Source organism: Mus caroli, unplaced genomic scaffold (assembly GCF_978045245.1).
Source record: "Mus caroli unplaced genomic scaffold, Mus_caroli_1 scaffold_2, whole genome shotgun sequence".
Lineage (NCBI taxonomy): Eukaryota > Metazoa > Chordata > Mammalia > Rodentia > Muridae > Mus > Mus caroli.
The window spans coordinates 46896366-46916464 of NW_028227257.1; the positions used below are offsets into that span (position 1 = coordinate 46896366).

The 20099-nt window shown below is 41.9% G+C and overlaps 1 pseudogene; it reads left to right on the plus strand.

The window, feature by feature from the left end:
* Positions 1–913: 913 nt before the first annotated feature.
* Positions 914–20099, plus strand: part of LOC110307109 (ubiquitin-ribosomal protein eS31 fusion protein-like) — a 45228-nt pseudogene continuing 26042 nt past the window's right edge.

Below are 20099 nucleotides of genomic sequence, written 5' to 3' on the forward strand. Positions count from 1 at the left end.
TAAATAAATTCATCTTGTTTTCTGCCTATAAGGAATGTACGTTACCACCAAAGCAAGACACCAACTTTGGGTAAAAGGATAGAAAAGGATATGGCACAAGCAAATGTGAGTGAGAAACCAGACAGGGTAGCTGTTCTAGGATCTGACAAAACAGACTTCAAGCCAATGATAGAAGAGAGAAAGCAGGTCACTTCATAAACAGAACAACTCAACACATATGCATGCCAAACACAGATGAACCTAGCACATAAAATCTATAGTATGTACCCATACTATAGATGTAAAGTCACAGATTAATCCCAGAACAATGAGAGTGGGTGACTTCAATACCTGACTCTCAAGCACAGATAGATCATCCAGACAAGAGCTCAATAGAAAAACTTCAGAGTTACATCATAAATCAAACGAGTGTGAGAGTCATCTGCAGCACATCCTACCCAAACACTGAAGAATACACCTTCTTCTCAGAAGCCTGAGAACATTTCTTCAACATTAGTAAGCTATTAAAACACACAGCACGTCTCAACAAATATAGGAAAATTGAAATAACATCCTACGTTCTACTTGGGAACGGAAGGATAGTAATATATTAATAGCAATAGGAACTACAGGAAGTACACTACCTTTTGGAAGCTAAACAACACATATAGATATATGGAACACTATAGAGATATCTATGGAACACTATATAGATATATAGAAATGTGGAACAACACATAGATATATGGAACACTGAAGGAGAAGTTTTAAATACTAAAATTGGATGAAAATGAAGACATAACATATCACAATCTACAGGACACAATGGAGGCAGTCCTAACAGCAGGGTCTATAGCTCTAAGTGCCTACATCCAAAAAAAAAAAAAAAGTTGCTTTGTCCCTACTGGCCATCTGTGGTGGAGCCACCACCAAGATGCAGATTTTTGTGAAGGCCTTATGGGAAAGAACATCACCACGTTCAAGGTTGAACCTTCAGACACTATAGAAAATGTTAAGGCCATGATGCAGGATAAGGAGGGGATTCCTCCTGATCAGCAAAGGCTGATTGATCTTTGATGGTAATCAGATGGAATATGCCATATTTTCTCTTGACTACAACATTCAAAAGCAGTTCACCTTTCATCTTGTGTTGAGACTTTGTGGTGGTGCTAAGAAAAGAAAAAAGGGTAGGCATAATGTTTTGTACACAGTGTAAAAGCTATCCTTGTGTTATTCAAATGCTGATTTCTCTGCCCTCACACCATGCTTATGTCTAGAATCTCCTATCTAAGTTTGTGTAAGCAGTTCTTACCATTCATTCTCTGCCTTGACAATAAATGCTGATCACCCAGTGGCTGTGCAGAAGAGAGAATAGAGCAGGCCAACCAGGGGAGAATTTGGAGCCACAAGGAGAGAGAGGGAGAGGGAGATTCAGATCAGCCACAAGGAGGAGAGTCTGAAGACATTATGAGAAAAAAACATCTGAAGTTCAAAAATCCAGATCAGCAATAATATGCAAGTATCATGAGATGGAGCAGGGAGGTCACCAGATTAACATAGAAGTTATTATGGATCTTTTAACTGCCTAATAGTGAGGAGCAGCTAAAAATAAATCTTTGTTTCTCTGTATGGCTATTGGGGACGAGCAAAGGTAAAGAAATACAGCTGCCAGATTAATTCACTGTTTAAATTTATAGTAAAATAATTAATTTTACAAAGGAGTCTTACAGTACTCCCAAGAAGAATAAGCATAAGAGGAAGAAGGTTAAGTTGGCTGTAATGAAATACTATAAAGCAGATGACCATGTCAAAATCAGTTCCTTCCTGAAGCATGTCCTTCTCATGAAGATTGTGCCAGTGTTTCCATCGCTAGCCACTTTGACAGGCACTACTCTGGCATGTGTTATCAGACTTACTGCTTCAACAAACCAGAAGACAAGCAGTTGTATATGAGTTAATAAAAAGATAGAAAATGGGGGAAATGTGAGAGACCTTATTTAAATAAGTTGACGATATACCTTAAAGTCTTAGAAAAACAAGAACACACGAAATCCCAAAATAGCACACAAGAAAAAAAAAAGTCATGAAATTCTGGACAGAAATTAGTGAAATAAAAATGAAAAAAAAAAACTATGCAAAGAAGTAATGAAATAAAGGTTCTTCTTTGAAAAGATAAACATTGACAAACCCTTAGCCAAGTTAAGCAAAAGGAGAAGAGCCAGTGAATCTGATTGTAGATGAAAAGTGAGACATTACAACAGTTACTGATGAAACTGAGAAAATCAGGAGGACAGACCTGAGATAACCCCACTCCACTAAGCTGAAAATCTCAGGAGGGGTGAACTTCCAGACACATGTGGCATACGGAAATTCATTTAAACATCTATAGCCAGCAATGAGATTAAAGCAGCAATAAAAAGCCACCTACTGAAAAAAACAAAAAACCCACAGATGGCTTCACTGAAGAATTCTACTAGATCTTCCAAGATAACTCCTACCAAACCTACTCAGGTTACCTCATAAAACAGAAAAGGAGGGTTTACAAACTCTTTTTATAAAACCAGTAACTGTGATATTCAATAAATTTTCAATAAAATGCTCAAACACTGAATTCAAAATCATATCAAAATGATCACTTAGGGAACTGGAGAAATGGGTCCATGGTTAAGAGTGTTTGATGCTCTTGCACCTCTGGAGAAGAGCCTGAGCCCGCCTGTCAAATGAGGTTTGTGAGCTGTGAACGGCAGAGCCCATTCAGAGCTGCAGAAGCCCTTAGATCCCAGAAGACCATGAGGGAATCCCAGATGTAGGACTTTGAGCTTTGTCATTGTTGGACTTTAATTTTTCTTTAAGTGTTGCTGTGCCCTGATTCTTCCCTCTTGAAGTAAAAAAACATGTAAGTCTTTCAATTTGCAGGAGCCCACAATAATGTGACTTTGAAATCTTAGAAGGACTTCAGAATTTTAAAAAAGACTGGAGCTTTGAAAGAGAACTTGGATATTTTAAAGACACTAAACTGTTAAAGTGCTTGAATTTTTAAATACTGTGAAACTTTTAAACGTTGGGATCTTTTATGCTGTGGTACTAATATTGATATCTTGGGGATAAACAATTAAGTAAGGGTTATAGCTTAATAGGAATTTGTTGATGTGTCAAATCAACAAGGGGTCAGTTGGTCTAGTTGGAGTTAAAGGGAATTGTTTGTTTGTCTGTTTGTTTATCAACTCAACAGAAGCTAGAGTTATCTAAGAAGAGAAACCTCAGCTGAAAAATAAAATGCCTATAAGAAAGTCTGTAGGGAATTTTCTTTATGTGGGAGGGCCCAGCTCACTGTGGGTGGAGTTACACAAGAAAACCACAAAGAACAAATCAATAAGCAGCATTAGTCTGTGGCCTCTGCTTGGTTCCAGTTACTATGTTTCTGCCTTGAGTGTCTGCCCTAACTTCCCTCAGTTACAGAGTGTCACCTGAGAACTGTAAGATGAAATAGACCCTTTTCTCCCCAAGTTGCTTTTGGTCGTTGTATTAGTCAGGGCTCTCTACAGTCACAGAACTTATGGGTAGTCTCTATATAGTAAGGGAGTTTGTTGATGATTTACAGTCTGTAGTCCAACTCCCCAACAATGATCATATCAGCTGTGAATGGAAGTCCCAGGATCTAGCAGTTGCTCAATCCCACAAAGCAAGCAGGCAAAGAGGAAAGAGCCTTCCGTCTTCCAATGTCCTTATGTAGGTCTCCAGCAGAAGATGTGGCCCAGATTAAAGGTGTGTGCCACCATGCCTGGATCTGGGACTTACTTTGTCCCAGATGACCTGGAACTCAGAGATCCCCTTGCCTTAGTCTCCTGGAATTTATTGCCACTAGGCCTCAAGATCTCCATGCCAAGATCCAGGTCAGAAACTTGTATCTCCCAGCCTCAAGATTGGGATCATAGGTGAGCCTTCCAATTCTGGATTGTAGTTCATTCCAGATACAGTCAAGTTGACAACCAGGAATAGCCACTACAGTCATGATGTTTGATGACAATAGAAACTCTATGACAGTTACCTGTCATAGCTACTATGCTAAGACCCTATAACTGGAGATATAACACACTTTGGCTGCAGACATAGAGAAATCAATCCCAAACCAATCAGAAAACTTCCTTCTGTAGACCCTACTGGAGCCTGTTATTGTAATTTCACTAAACGTTCATGATGTCAAAATGCTTTCTAAATATTTTTTATTCTTCTCTCATTCAATGCAGCCTGACCACAGCTTCCTCTCCCTACACACCTACCAGTATCCCTCCACCTCTCATCTCCCCCAGATTCACTGCTCTTCCATTTCACTTCAGAAAAGAGCAGACATCCCAGGGATATCAACTTAACATAGCATAACACTATGCCATTAGACTAGGCTAAATCCCTCATATCAAGGCTGGACAAGACAACCCAGTAAGATGAAAATGATCCCAAGAGCCATCAAAGAAATCAGAAACATCCCCACTACCACTGCTAGGAGTCCCACTAAAATCCCAAGCTAACTAATCATAAAATATATTCAGAGGACCTGGCACAGACCCATGCAGGCTCCACAATTTCCTCTTCAATCTCTGTGACCTGCTATGTGCCATGCTTAGTTGATTCTGTGGGCCATGTTTTCTTGGTGTCCTCGACCCCTCTAGCTCATATAATCCTTCCTCCATGTCTTCTGTGGGATTCCAGAGCTCTGCTTAATATTTGGCTATAGTTCTCTGTATATGCTCCCATCAGTTGCTGGATGACACCTCTCTGATGACAACTGAGCTAGGCACCTATCTATGAGTACAGCAGATTATCATTAGGAATCATTTCATTGACTTTTCTTTTCCCAGTCATGTTTGGTTCTCTGCCCTAGGTCTCTGGGCCTTCTAGCTCTCAGATCCTGGCTATCCAGGCAAATGTCAGGCCTGGGCTCCCTCTTGTGGTGTGGGCCTCAAATTAGACAATCATTTGGTGGCCACTCCCACAAGTTCTGAGCCACCATTGCCCTAGCATATTGTGTAGTCAGGATAAGCTGTAGATGGAAGGCTTTGTGGCTGGATTGGTATCCCAGTCCCACCACTGAAAGCCTCGACTGGTACAGAAGATGGTCAGTTCAGACTCTGAATCCTCCATTAATCCTCTAGTCCTCACTAGAGTCAACCTCATAGATTCTTGGCTCAACTACAGTGGCAGCACCCTGCTGGACAGTAGGCCTTCTAAATATTTATGGTTATACCTATAGATCTGGTTGCTCTGAACTTTGGTCAGAAACCTTCTTTTCTTTTCTTTTCTTTACTTTTCCTTTGTTCTCTAAGATTTATTCATTTATTTTATATATATGAGTACACCATTGCTCTCTTCAGACACACCAGAAGAGGGCATCAGATCCCATTACAGATGGTTGTGAGCCACCATGTGGTCACTGGGAATTGAATCGAGGCCCTCCGGAAGAGCAGTCGGTGCTCTTAACCACTGAACCATCTCTCCAGCTTGAAAACCTTGTTTTTCAAAGTGGACAACAATGTTGACATGAATAATTGTTCAAAATATTGAGACTGAGTGTTCAACATTAAAGGCATCTTTATTGAATCCCACCACTACCATCCAGCCCCTCCCCCACCTGCAATACTTAAGGCACCATCCTGAAAGAAGAAATAGAAATAAGCTAACAGTCAGAGGAGGGGCTGGAGAGATGGCTCAGGGGTTAAGAGCACTGACAACTCTTCTGAAAGTCCTGAGTTCAATTCCCAGCAACCACATGGTGTCTCACAACCATCTGTAATGAGATCTGACGCCCTCTTCTGGAGTGTCTGAAGACAGCTACAGTGTACTGATATATAATAAATCTTGCGCGCGTCCGACTCGACCAGCAAGAACGACGCTGCAACAGGATCCTTCTGCACACGTTTATTGGGAGAGCTTGATTGTAGAGACGAAAAGACCCTGAGCCCAGCCCTGGTGCTGCTTTATATAGGCCTAGGAGAGGCGTGTCTCACACCCAGATTGTGTTGTGCTTGGTTGATGCTTACCACCTCATTTGCATTCCTACATCTGATTGGTTACTTTCTCTCATCTGATTGGTTAACTTCTCTCTCTTCTGATTGGTCAATTTCTCTCTCATCTGATTGGTCAATTTCTCTCTCATCTGATTGGTCAATTTTGGTTAATTCTCAAAACCTCATCTTGGCAAAAAACTTTCCTGCCTATGTATGCGTGGTGGCCAGCAGAAGCCTGTGCCACTCTGCAACGGCACATGTGGCTTCCCACATCTCCCCCTTTTTGTTTTAATAAAATGAGGCTGGACTAGGCCTGTGCAATTATGTCCATCTGCTGTGGCTCCTGTTTTAGGTCGTTCCTCCAATGTCACAGTCTTTCCAGTCGTAGGGTAACCCTATCACCACTGGGCCCCGTGTCTTAGGTTGGCCTGTGCATGAGGAAAGTTGCCCGTCTCTGGATACCCCAGTGCTGTGTGACAGTAACTGCTAAATGACCTAGGGCGAACTCTGCAAAAGAGGCCAGCCAAAAAATGAATTAGTGGGGAAATCATGATCACCCTGTCGTATGCATCAATGTGCAAGGGCTGATCAATGATTGTTGAGTCTCTCTCATGCACAAGAGCAGAGAACTCAGAGGCCAACTAATTCTTGAGCATAGATAACCAAACTTTAGGGGAGGCGCCGTTTTCAATAGCCAATAGTGCCTGAGTTATAATCACCTTGTCACGTTTTTGTTGGGTTCTAAATTTGCATACCAACCAGAGCATGAATGCCAGTCCACAGCATATGGCAGCACCAAACAAAATCACTCCCACCCATTCCTTAAAGTAAGAGAAAGCAGAGGAAAGCCAAGAGGTAAAGTCTTCAAAGGTCACAGGTTCCACTCTGGTTCCATTAAGGTTCAGGATCTGTATCTGCAGCCTCTTCTGCAGCCTGTCCAGCTCCTGCGACCAGTTCCCCTTCAGATAATTCGATAGGTCTGTACTTTTAATAAAAGAATTATTAATATACCTATTGGGAGTAATGCATACATGCGGAGTGGATGCCACACAACTCATTTGAATGACATCCATCATCTGTTCCATGTTATGCTGTAAAATATCCACTCTCTGATTCACTAACATTAATCCTGAGGCGATATGAGAATCCACCCTTTGCAGAGTGAGCAATGCCTCAGACGTTTTTTCTGCTATCTGACTTATGGTATCAGCACTATTAACTTGATTGGCCATAGCAATTCCTGCGGTAACCGCTGATGCTGCAGACACCACAATGGCAGTGACAATGGCAACTGTGATTCCAAAATCTCTCTTCTGTCTAACTAGACTCATTATTGGGAATTTCTCTGGATCTGCCTCAACAGGTACAGGGACCAAGATTGGTAGCTGTACCACTAAGGCTAAGAATTTGGTTCCATTCCAGCATTGCGTCAAAAAACAAGTGATATTTGTATAATCTAACCATTCTGTATCATTTTGAAATTCAGCCAATATAAAGAAAAATGGAGGACTAACACAAACTTCTACTGGAGAGGTAGTCATATTTCTGATAATTCTATTAGTTGTCACATTATCTAAATGAGCAGAGGTATTGGAAAGTGTGGCAGAAACATTCAGTATCTCATGAAATGTTCCAGTCAGCAGTGCAAAGGCTGACAGACTGGTACTAGCACCTGCCTCATTACTTAAAATACATTGGTAATATGGCCAAATATTTTCTTTTCCTGTAGCATCTTCTTTATCATTCATTACAGTAAAATCTAATGGAGGTGACTAAACAAAACCCTTTGCTATTTCTTTTCAAGGAGAAATTTTTGATTGACAAGGTGAAAAAACTATAGGAAATGTGAGGTCTGGATGACACCAGGGCACGCTGCGTTTAGCAGTAGCATTGCCAACAGGCCATCGTGATCTTTTGGGAATAGTCACCTTTCCCTTTATCATAATAGTGGTGATGTTTATAGGTGAAGTTATATTATTTCCAACATCACCTGAGCCTAATTGCGCTCCTTGGACGACTTGCGTTAAAGCATTAAGTAACACTCCAGAGCTCACTTTATTTTGGATAATGGGGTCTGCCCAATTAGAGATAATCTTTTTCCTTAAAAATATACAGGGTGTAAAAGGTCTATCCACATTATGCACAAAACATAGTGTATAATTTAAATGAAAACTCGTACTATTATACACCCGTGGCTCTTGAGGAGTTTGTCGTGCACAAGGCGCATCCAGAAAACATTCTGTTGCATAAAACAAAGGCAAGGTAGAAGAATTGGAATGTACCGGTAAAGGTACTGGCCATGATCTTACTATGGCCCACAAAGGTATACTTATCCTGATCTCAATCATCAGGAGCAGGAATAGCAGGATCATCTTGGGATTCATCTTGCTCTTTCACGGTCCTTGTCAGTCGCGTCGGGACCCAAAGTGGATTTTCTTCACCCTGTGGAAAAACACAAATAGCTCCCCGGGATCTGATTAAGATAGGATCCGGGCCATACCATTTATTATCAAGGACATTTTTCCATTTGACCATTTCATTGGGCGATTGAGGCCATTGTCCGTGCCTTTCGGCTGGTGATCTTCCAGCATCATCCAATTCTAAAAAATTAAGAGTGAATATTGTAAGGGATAGAGCCATCTTTGGCGTCATAGCCTCTATTCCCCCTTTCTGTTTTTGCAAATATTGTTTCAAAGTACGATGGGCTCTTTCAATGATGCCTTGGCCCTGTGGATTATAGGGCAGTCCAGTAATATGTTTCACTTGCATTTGTTTGCAAAATTGGTTAAAATTAGAAGTATACGCAGGACCATTATCTGTCTTTAGCACTAGGGGCTTACCCCATGCAGCCCAAGCCTCTAAGCAGTGAGATATGACATGAACTGCTTTTTCCCCTGACAAGGGAGAGGCATGTAGGACACCAGAACTGGTATCGATGGACACATGTACATATTGTAATTTCCCAAAAGCTGGGATATGCGTGACATCCATTTGCCAAACATCTAGGGGTCGCAATCCGCGAGGATTAACGCCCACGGAAGGTGCATTAATAAATTCTACACACCTAACACACTGTAGGACAATATCTCGAGCTTCTGTTCGTGTGAGCTTAAACTTTTGTCGCAATGTAGAAGCAGGGACATGATAAAGTTGATGAAAATTTTTTGCACTTTCTATAGAATTTTGTGATAGGAAAATCATATCTCTGGTGGCTGAATCAGCAATTGCATTCCCCTTAACCATAGGTCCAGGTAATGATGTATGTGCTCTAATATGTTGAATATAAAAGGGATGCTCACGCATCAAAATACAATTTTGTATTTTCATTAAAGTTTCAGTTACTGGACTAGACTGCTTAAAATTTCCAGCAGTCTCTAACATTAGTACAGCATTAACCACATAAACAGAATCAGAGATAATATTTATGGGCATAAGAAATCTTTTAAAGACTTCTAAAACCCCAAACATTCTACCAATTGAGGGGCTCCTGGTGTAAATTGCAACCTTACAGCCTTTTCATCAATCATATAACTTCCAATTCCTGTTTTGGATCCATCTGTATAAATATCAATGGCTCCCTTTATAGGAGTGTTAGCCGTTACCTTTGGAAATATCACTGGATGTAATAACAGAAAATGTAATAAAGGATGTTTAGGATAATGATTATCAATTAAACCAGAATAACTGCATCTAAGAATAGCCCATTCATCTATAGTCGCACACAATGTTTGCATTTGTGCAGCAGTATAGGGAACAATTATGCTATCTGGCATTTTTCCGAAGTGAGTAATTGAACTTTTTATGCCTTTATGGGCCATATTTGCCACCATGGTGGGATAATGCTCTATAGTCTTATTAGGGGATATATGTGGATGTATCCATACTAGAGGACCATCTTGCCATAATACAGCAGTTGGCAAATTTATGGTTCGTAATATGCATAGGCAAAAAGGTTTTTGCTCATTTATACGATTTAGCTGTGCTGTTTGGACTGCTTCTTCTACCTTCCTAAGAACATCAGAAGCCTCAGGTGTTAATTGTCTCAATGAGGTAATATGTGATTCTCCTTCTAGAATTTGAAATAGGCTTTAATTCCGAAGTAGGGATCCTTAAATAAGGTCAAATCCAATTTATATCTCCTAATAATTTTTGAAAATCATTTAATGTCTTTAGATGATCTTTTCTTATACTAATCTTTTGTGGGGTAACACACCGTAAAGTAATAGTGGCTCCTAAAAATTGACTAACATTAGACTGCTGTACCTTTTCGGGTGCAATAATCAAGCCATTATTTTTTAAAGTTTCATTAAGAAAGCCATAAGCTCGCTGTATACTTTCTTCTTCAGGTCCACAAATCACAATGTCGTCCATATAATGACAAATTTTTAAGGAGGGGAAACCATCTCTAACTGGTTGTAAAGCTTTTCCTACATATAATTGACATATGGTAGGGATATTTGCCATTCCTTGGGGTAACACTCGCCATTGATACCTTTTATCAGGCTCCATATGATTAACAGAAGGTAGAGTAAATGCAAATCTAGGTTTATCTTTCTCGTTTAATGGAATGGAAAAGAAACAATCCTTAATATCTACTACTATAATTTTCCAATCCTTAGGTAGAGCTGAGAGTAGGGGGAGTCCTCTTTGTACAGGACCCATAACTTGCATTTGTGCATTAATGGCTCTGAGGTCATGTAACAATCTCCATTTACCTGACTTTTTCTTTACAACAAAAATAGGGGTGTTCCAGGGTGATTGTGTGGGTTCTACATGTCCCAGGTCTAATTGTTCCTGTACTAATTCTTTAGCTGCTTTTAATTTCTCAGAGGATAAAGCTGCTTTTAACTTCTCAGAGGCACCCACAATGCATTCTCAGTACGCCACAGAATGGACAAAGGCTCCTCAGCGGCCCCTAGAAAAAACCCAGCCCTTTCTTATCTGCTTTTGCTGTGGCTTTAACTGGTGAAATTCTACCTTGTAAATTTTTTCCTAGACCTAGTCCAGGTATATATCCCATTCCTTTCATTATCTCCTTGCTTTTCTGAGAATAATCATTAGTCAGTATAAAGTTCATGGCTGACATCACATCTCTTCCCCATAAGTTTACAGGTAAAGGGAGTACATAAGGTTGAAAAAACCCTGTCCTTCCTTCTTTATCTTTCCATTGTAAGGATTTTGCACTTATAGTTTGGGTAGCCTCATATCCTAATCCTTGTAAGCTATGTGACAATTGATTAACAGGCCAAGAAGCAGGCCACCAATACTGGATATAATGCTTTTATCCGCTCCTGTATCCATTATGCCTTGAAAGGTTTTTCCTTCTATTTGTAAAGATGTGTACTTTATTTTCAAACCTACTCTTTCTACCCTTTGTACACTGCTTTTGCATATGACCTGTTTTTTTTTTATGTTGTTTAGAATAACTCCAACCTTGAGTTTCCAATTTTAAGCTAACTTTCTGTTACAAGTAAAAGGCTGCCTGCCCCTTTAAAAGCTCCATTTGCAATCGGCCCTCAGCAGGGCTTTTTCAGCTGTACTTGACTCCCAGCCACCGTGCAGCTAACTTGTCAATTTTTACTGTGCAGACTGAGACTGCTTTTTATTTTTTTTTCAACATGAAACACAGAACAACAATCATTCAATCATCCAAACATGAATTGACAAACATATAGACAATTTGGTGCACCAAAAACAGACAATAGACAGCTCAAAGGGACACAGATATCCTAACCAGAGCTAAGAATATCTCCATAGAAGTCAGAGAGAAAGCAGGACGTCTCCCGTTTTCCTTCTGTCCCTAGGAGGGCTCTGAAATAGCTTATTTTCATTTTTTCTCTTTCTTCTGGGAATTCTGCACAGTGGCTGCTTCTAATAGCTACTCCTCTTTCCCTGAGAGCTATCATTAAGCCTTTGATGAAGGCTGCCTCTTTAGTCAAAGTCCTCGAGAGGAGGGTAAATTGACTTAATTTTTGTTCTTCATTTTTTATATTATCCTTTATATCTTTATATTATCCTTTGTATCTTTATATTATCCTTTGTATCTTTATATTTTATATTATCCTTTGTATCTTTATTTTTAGCTTCCTTTCTTTTTCTCTTTTTTTTTTTTTTCTTAAGTTACTTATTTTTCTGCACGCATCTTCTTTTTCCTTTCTCTCTGTTTCTGATATGCCTTCCTGGTACTCCTACAAAATCGCTGCCCTTCCTTAACAGCTGGTCCCTCACAAACCCAGCAACAACTACCAGACCTACTGCGTAAGAAAGCATACCTCTCAGAGACTTACCTTAATTTCTTTATACTTACCGGTACCACCGTTCCTCAGCTGAAGAGTTCTGAATCCACGCAGTTGAATCCTTCTCAGCAGTCTGTTCTGCAGGAACACTTTATTAACACCACTCCCCAGCTGAAGAGTTCTGAATGCATGCCGGATCCTTCTCAGCAGCCTGTTTTACGGGAACCTTTATTAACTGCTCCTTCCCCGCGATGCAGTTCTGAATCCTCCCTGTAGCAGGGGGTCTTCACTCGTGCCTGAAGATGTTTCATCCCGGGTTTTCGGCACCACTTCTTGCGCGCGTCCGGACGCTGCAACAGGATCCTTCTGCACACGTTTATTGGGAGAGCTTGATTGTAGAGGCGAAAAGACCCTGAGCCCAGCCCTGGTGCTGCTTTATATAGGCCTAGGAGAGGCATGTCTCACACCCGGATTGTGTTGTGCTTGGTTGATGCTTACCACCTCATTTGCATTCCTACATCTGATTGGTTACTTTCTCTCTCATCTGATTGGTTAACTTCTCTCTCATCTGATTGGTTAACTTCTCTCTCTTCTGATTGGTCAATTTCTCTCTCATCTGATTGGTCAATTTCTCTCTCATCTGATTGGTCAATTTCTCTCTCATCTGATTGGTCAATTTTGGTTAATTCTCAAAACCTCATCTTGGCAAAAAACTTTCCTGCCTATGTATGTGTGGTGGCCAGCAGAAGCCTGTGCCACTCTGCAACGGCACATGTGGCTTCCCACAAATAAATAAATAAATCTTAATAAAAAAAAAACAGTCAGAGGAGATGAAGGAGTTCTGTGAAATGCTATCTCCTGGACAGGATATGGCTATCACACGCATGTGCACCCATGTGTAGAGGTAACCACACACAACAACTGCAATTACCTGTACATGGCCAGTCCAACAAATATTCCTGCAGAGATAGGAGAGGCCACCTCTGATCATTGGCCACACAAAGCTTCAAGAAATCCAGGAAATGTAGTTTAGGTGTGTGCTCAAGTGGAAGAGAAGAAATATTCAAGAAGTAACAATGAGAGCCACATACCCTGGTGAATTCCCACATCATTTAGTCTTCATTTGGACTCATGAATGTAGCTTTGGTTATGATTGTTTGTTTTGGTTTGGTTTGGTTTGGTTTGGCCTCCAGAACAGATTGAACAGTACCACCCCAAAATTCATCGTGCCCATTCAGCTCCATGAAGCCTTATTTGGAGACAGTATCATAACTGCTATGAGTGTTTAAGGCTCTCAAGGTGAGATCATCCTTGACATCTTCTCTCAGAAGATAAAGGCTAGGCAGGAATCACTAGAGGTTGAGGGGGAGAAGGTGGAGGAAGATGAAGAGAAGGGAAGGATTCTGGGACAAAGGCATGCCACATGGAGATAGGTGACTCAGAACTAGACCTGCCGCATGGAGATATAGGTGGACTAGAACTAGACCACTCTATTCTCAGGAGCATCAGAAGAGCCTGAGGCCGGAATAGGCAGAGCTGAATTCCCCCTTGAGCCCTCAGGAGGGTCACCACCTTGGCTACCCGGATCATGACAGGGTAAAAGTCTGGCATCTTAAAGTCTGACATCTGACAATTTTGTGTAATTCACTCTAACAGCTGGCATAATCCATATGGCTTCCCTCGTCATGATCTCCTGCCTGCCACCAAGGCCTGACCTTCTAACCTTCTAACATCTCCTCACACACTCAGCATGCAATCCATCATTGTCTTTGACATCCTGCACTTTGAAGGCCTCTGTTCTAGATGGTTGTGGTGGTCTGACTGAGAAATGTATCCCATGAGCTCAGCTATTTGAACACTAGGTTCCCAGTTGATGGCATGTTTGGAGAGGTGGGACAGCCTTGCTGGAGGAAATACATCACCAGAAGATGAGCTTTGAACATTCATAGCCTTATCCACATCCTAGTTCACTCTGCTTTGTGTCTGTGGTTGAAGCTGTGAGCTCTCAGTTCCCTGACCCTGCCGCCATGCCTGTTGCTTGCTGCCATGCCTCCCCATCGTGGTAGATTCTTAGCTCTCTGGCACCATAAGCTAAGATAAATTCCCTCCTCCTTACATTGTCTGGTCGTGGTGTCTTATCACAGCAATAGATAAGTAGCTAATACAGTAGTGTTCTCCAATTTGCTTCCTCGTCACATTCATTTCTACAAGCTCTAATGAGGCCAGAGCCAGTCTTGCTGAGCACACATCAGAAATCATTGTTGCCCATGAGAGAAGAGGACTGACCTCCCCATTGCAGCCTATAAACCTGGGCCAGGCTCCCCACCTCATACAGCCCTTACCACTCCAAGCTGCCAGGTTGCTTCTCAGCAGGACCAACCATCAGCTCTCTATGCCAGAGACACAGCCTCTCATTGCTTGGACCCTTACTCAGTTAATGTCTGCAGACCCATGTGGGATTCCTGCATGTACATGATCGTCATAGAACCCTGCATTGGACACAATAGCACTCCCCAGGTGCACTATGAGCCAAAAATTGTCCAAAGTGTAAACAGGCATTCATTTCTTTAATCATTATAACATTCTTCTAATGTAAACTCCATTCTATAGATGAGGAGACTACGGTGAGGGAGAAGCAGTTTGTTCAGGAGCTCCCAGCCTTCAACCTGCTGCGACAGGCAAGATTCAAGTCCAAACCAAGCAGCCTTTGTTCTCTCACCCCCACCCCCACCAAAGTATTTTGCTGCTGTTTGCAAAAATCCCTGATACTCAGAAGTAACTACAAATACATGGGGACTCCTTAACAACAAACTGTTCCATAAAGAATGGGTATTAGATCATTAGATCAAAACCAAAGACACCCAAAGACATCGCAGGCTTAAGCGACAGCCTGCAAATATTGGTTCACCAGTTAGACACTGCAACTGCTAAGAAAGTGGAAGCAAATGGAACTGGGCATGGTTATGTGGCTTCTCTGTGCTGTCTTGGAAACTGTTTTCTATACTAAAGCTATTCTAAAGTTATTAAAAAAAAAAAAAAGCTTATTTAAAGAAAAAAAATATCCTGTTCCCTGCCAAGTGCATCAGAACAGAATTGCCACAAAAGAGGGTTTCTTTTCTTCGGCTTCAGATTGGAAGTGCTGACTGACTTGCTTACCTGATGAGTTGGAGAAGGTAGATTAGGATGCGGGCTTTCTGTGTATTGCCTTCCTGGACATTTAAACTCTGTCCTAAGTGTGTGAGTTTCGTGTACATTTTGTTCTTGGAAATTTTTCATATGAAATTTGTGTTAATTATTTGAGAATTTTATACCACGTCTTTGAATCTTTGCCACTTCTCCCACTCCTCCACCTAACTCCTCCCAGATCCACCCCCACATCCCCACACCCCACAACTACTGACTTTTTTTTTAACAACTCAGTTTGTGCTGCCCATATGTTCATGGGTGTGGGGCCATCCACTGCAGTGTGGTCCACCTACTAGGAGCCGCACCCTAAAAGAAAACTGACTCTCCCTCCCCTAGAGGCCATCCACTGTCAGTGTCTCTCAGCTCAGGCTAGGGGCTCATGCTAGAATGCTGACTGATGGAAATATATTAAAGAAGCAAAGAAATGGAGGCATAGCACAGTGGTTTTAAAATATGTCAGGCTAGGGACATAGTTCAGTGGCAGAGTACTTGCCAGGTGCATACAGTGTGTAAAGTGGGTCCCATCCCCACTACTGCAAGATAAAAAATAAATAAAATCTATCTACAAACACTGGGATACTCTTCCCTTTTTTTGAGTTTTTTTTTATTGGGTATTTATTTCATTTACATTTCCAATACTATCCCAAAAGTCCCCCACACGCTCCCCCACCCACTCCCCTACCCACCCACTCCCCTACCCACCCACTCCCCTACCCACCCACTCCCCTACCCACCCACTCCCCTACCCACTCACTCCCCTACCCACCCACTCCCCTACCCACCCACTCCCCTACCCACCCACTCCCACTTCTTGGCCCTGGTGTTCCCCTGTACTGAGGCAAACAAAGTCTGCACGACCAATGGGCCTCTTTCCACTGATGGCCGACTAGGCCATCTTCTGATTCATATGCAGCTAGAGACACGAGGTCCGGGGGGAGGGGGGGTATTGGTTAGTTCATATTGTTGTTCCACCTATAGGATACCCTTCCCTTTGAAGAATTGGAGTCTTCTTCTTTCCTTGACATGGGCATCATCTCTAGAAGAGTTGAAGGTAACAGAATAACAGTCACCTCTGAAGCCACATTGGACACTATGTTTGGCTTTTTCTCTGTCCTCTCTCAGAGATAACCTGGTCTCAGTGAGATGATGCTGTGGACACTCCAGCTACCCTGCAGTGTGTCCATGGACTGGGGTCAATCTTGAGAGCAGTGCCTTCAGCCCAGTCAGCCCTTCAGATAGATGCAAGCAGCTCCAACTGATAGTCTGACTACAATCTCACAAGGCAAAGCCATCCCCAAATTCCAGGCTCACAGAAACTGAACAAAATGAAAGATTTCTAATCACTATGTTGGGGTAATTTGCATTATCTCAGTTAGCAATCCCTTAGGCCACCAGCAACCCTATTCACACCACACCCACTGCCCATGACCTTTCACCTCCATGCAGGACCTTTAAGTACCTGAACCATCCCATAAGTAGACTGGTTTCTTTCTGTTGGTATGAAAAGCTACCATAAAGTTCCTGATTTATTGAAGATAAAATTTTTATATTATGGTTCTGGAGATTAAAAAAAAATAGGTCTCACGGTACTAAAATCAAGGTGTCAATGGGACTATCTCCTTCAAGAGGCTCCAGAACAGACTCTACTTTCTTGACATCTCTGGATTCTGGAGGCTGCCCGTATTCCTTGGCTGTGACACCTTTCTACCTTTAAAGTCAGCAGTCGTCTGACTTCCTCCTCTGTTCACGTGAGTACAGCTTCATCTCTGATACAGACCCTTAAGTCTACTGCTTCCTTCATTCATTTTAAAGAAGTGGGACTCTCTGGCCTCAATTTATTTTCTTAAAATCAGCAGATTAACCACCTTAATTTATCTGCAACTTCAGTTACCCTCTGCATACGTTAATATTTTACAGACTACAGAGTTACCTACCACAGTCAGTCTGACAAATATTATGGACCCATTCTCAGAATTATGCTTTCAAATATATAAAATTTTATATACTATTACACACACATATGTATATATATGTATGTGTGTATGTATATATATACATATACATATATATATACTGTACATGCTATTGGAAATTAAAACTAATTCTCCTGGATGCCATTATTAAATTCCTCTTAAACATCTGTGATGTGGTAAAACATAATTTTCTGATAACAAATTATAAACAAGACTGTGATAATTAACCTTGATTGTCAGGTTGTTGAAATCCAGAGTCACCTGGAAGACAGGTCTCTGAGAGGCCTGTGGGGATTGTTTACATTAGGTTATTGAGGTGGGAAGACTCAGCCACTGTGGGTGGCTCCATCCCCTAGGCTGGGATCCTGCTGTGTAGAAGGAGAAGGTGAGCCAGCATTCATTACTCTCTGCTTCTTGACTGTGGATGTAACGTGGTCATTGCTGTCTTGACTTCCCACCAGGATGGATTTCTATCCAGAACTGTGACCCAAACAAACAAACAAACAAACAAACAAACAAACAAAAAGCCCTTTCTCCCTTTAGTTGATTTTATCATAGCAACAGGGAAAGTTACTATGATAAAGAGCTAAGAGCAAATCTATAGCTTCTTTAATTTCAAAATGTATGTGAATGCTAATGACATTCCAGAATTGCCTGTGATCATGTAATATAAAGAATTCCATCAATCCCAGGTGCCATGGCTGTTTGTAACCCTACATGCACAAGCCAAGACGAGACCAGCTTCCTGCCCCGTCTTCTCCCAGCAGATTCACTGAGCTGGGTTGAAGACGTGAGTGAACATCCTTGGGCGGGGGTCGAGGAGGAAGGATCAAGGCACTGTTTGACTCTTTAGCATTATATTTCATCAAGTTAAAATATAATTAAAATCTCCCTGTTCAACTCTAATCAGACTGTTGAGCACCGAGTGTGTACTGAAAACATCATGTGCCCAGCCTAGGCAGGAAAGCAACAACAGTAATGGAAAATCTGTGACTGTGTGGGAATGGAGCCAAAATTTCAGGAATTTACAGAGGAAAATCTTCCCTCAAAGTGAACATATTTGTGTTATGAATCTAATGAAATCAAACCAGGGGAGGGGACCGAATTAACAAACAGCAATAGTGACATCTAGTGGAGATCATTGGCAAAATCACACCATGGCCTTCCATGGTGCCACAGAGACAGAGCTCATGGCTATTAAACATTTGTTAAACACTAACGGAAGTTACTACCAAAGCAGGCCTGTGGACAGTGCCCCCGGGTTCCTCTGGCTCCATCCACACCATCAGTGGCTTCATCTCACACACCTCAGCCAAGACCCAGACACAAAGAAAACCATCCTAGCTATTTTTCCTTACTAAAACAGACTGGAGATTCTGTGCCAACCTAACAAGTCAAGCAGCATAAGATGACCTAACCTAGACTGGGGTGTTCGTCTAGGGAGGAAAAGAAGATCCAGTGCCCTGGAGTAGATGAAGATCCTGGAGAGCTGGGGTAGCTCTCCTAACTCCCCCATCACCCTTCTTCATTCTGTTCTCCCTCCAATGAATATGATCTGACTTACAGACAACACAGGGACTGCTAAAGGAAGAGGAAATGCAGACAGGGCTGGCAAAGACAGACTCCTGGGGTAAACACACTTCTGTGCCCATCTTGCAAATGGAAGGCACCCAGGATCTGTTCCTCTAAATCTTGTCCCTCAGAGAATGGTAAACCCAGGTGGCCAGCTCCCATTGCCATTTGAGGAGTTCCTGAGTCCCCGGATGCAATTTGAAAGCTAGAAGGGTGCCTTCCAGGTAGACACCTTGAACTCTATATAAATGGTCAGGAACCACCATGAGAAAGAGAGCCTCCTGTTGATATCTAATGTCAGTCTGCTGTTCCCTGGACTTCCTCTCCATACATCCTGGTTCTCAAGATTGACAGCAGTCACATGGGAGAAAGAATGGGTTGCCAGTAATCAACTGCACACATCAAAGTGACAGGGTTGTTTTGCTTTTTGGTTTTGTTGTTGTCATTGTCTGTTAGGTTTCATGGTTTTGTCTTGGTTTATCAGCTGTAAGTTAGAATTATCTGGGAAGAGGACTGTCGGTTGAGAAAGTGCCTCCATCAGATCTCATGGAGGCAAGCCTGTAAGATAAATTCTTGATTAACAATTGAAGTAGGAAAGCTCAGCCCACTGAGGGTGGTGCCGCCTCTAGGCTGGTGGTGCTGGGGTGTGTAAGAAAACAAGCTGAGCAAAACATGGAGAGAAAGCCAGTATGCAGCGTTCCCACGTGGTCTCTGCTTCAGTTTTCAGCTCATGCTTTCAGTTCCTGCCCTGACTTCCCTGGATGATGGACTACAAACTGTAAGATGCAAACACTCGTGAATGAAAATCCTGGCTATGAACAAAAAACTCTTGGAAGGAGTCTGTGTCTTCATTGACTAGTGGACCAACTAAAATTTCAGTACTGTGGACAGATTGGAGTTTTGTAGGTTCAGAGGTTAACTGCCTTGAGCTAGCCCCACTCTGTATCTGACCGAATACTGCATGATAATAAATGAAAACTCTGAGAAACTATTAACTTAGCAGCACACTAGCTTCTACCAATCTAAGAGCTAAGAATGTCATCAGATAGCATCTCAGACCTATAGAGTAGCTTCCCCCATCTCATTGTGCCCGCCTCTCTGCTGTACCCACCAATGTATTTTAAACCTGCCTTAATTTATTACTTTCTTTG